This window comes from Sinocyclocheilus grahami, unplaced genomic scaffold (assembly GCF_001515645.1).
Source record: "Sinocyclocheilus grahami isolate Dianchi unplaced genomic scaffold, SAMN03320097.WGS_v1.1 scaffold784.1, whole genome shotgun sequence".
Lineage (NCBI taxonomy): Eukaryota > Metazoa > Chordata > Actinopteri > Cypriniformes > Cyprinidae > Sinocyclocheilus > Sinocyclocheilus grahami.
Window position 1 is genome coordinate 214,196 of NW_015505963.1, and position 1,121 is coordinate 215,316.

The following is a 1,121-nucleotide window of genomic DNA, read 5'->3' on the forward strand; positions in this document are numbered from 1 at the left end:
CTCTTCAGTTGGAGGAAGCGCGGAGAGCGTAATGACCTGTGCTCTGAACGGACTGGAGAGCACTTTAGGTACGTAACCGTGCCTCGGTTTCAGGACAACTTTAGAGTTGTTAGGCCCGAATTCGGGACAGGCAGGGTTAATTGAGAGCGCCTGCAGGTCTCCTATTCGCTTTACTGATGCTAGTGCTAGAAGCAGAGCAGTCTTTAACGATAGCGACCTAATGTTGGCGGCTTGTAGCGGCTCGAAAGCGGGGGCCTTCAGGGCCCTCAGCACAGTGGGCAGGTCCTATGAAGGGACGGTAGGGGGATGAGGCGGATTCAGCCTCCTTGCACCTTTCAGGAAGCGGATGACCGTGCCATTTTTGCCCACTGATTGGCCCTCAATAGGGACATGAGAGGCCGCCATATAGACTTTGAGTGTGGATGGGGAGCGACCCTTATCCAGCAGCTCTGGTAGAAAAGACAGCACCTCTGCTAATTCGGAAGTGAGAGGGTCTTTGCAGCAGTTTAAACACCAGGCGGAGAAAAAAGACCACTTTAAGACATAGAGGTGTCTCATAGACGGAGCTCTAGCCTCCGAAATTGTGTTTAAGATTCGATCTGGGAGGCACGAAGGCTCCCATTGAGCGGCCAGAGGTGCAGGGCCCATAGGTCGGGCCGAGGATGCCATAATGTCCCGTTCGCTTGAGAGAGGAGATCCCATCTCAGTGGAACAGGCCAAGGGGCCGCTATCAGTAGCTGAGTCAGCTCTGATAGCCACAGCTGGTTCATCCACAGGGGGGCTACCAGGAGAACCCTGTGTTTTTGTTCCCTCACTCGCCTGATTACCTGTGGGATCAGAGCGATCGGGGGGAATGCGTAAAGGAGGTTGGGCCAATCGTGGGCCAACGCGTCCTTGGTCTTCGAGAAATAAATTTGGCAGTGAGAGTTGTCTTCTGAGGCGAAGAGGTCTACCTCGGGCTTGCCGAAGATCTCCCAAATTTTCTGGACATTGGGACATTGCTCCTTGATAACATGTCCGCTCCTCGGTTCAATTTGCCCGGTATATGCGCTGCCTTTAGCGAGCGCAGGTTGGGTTGAGCCCACTCTAAGAAGCGCTCCACTAGTATGAAGAGGCGCTTT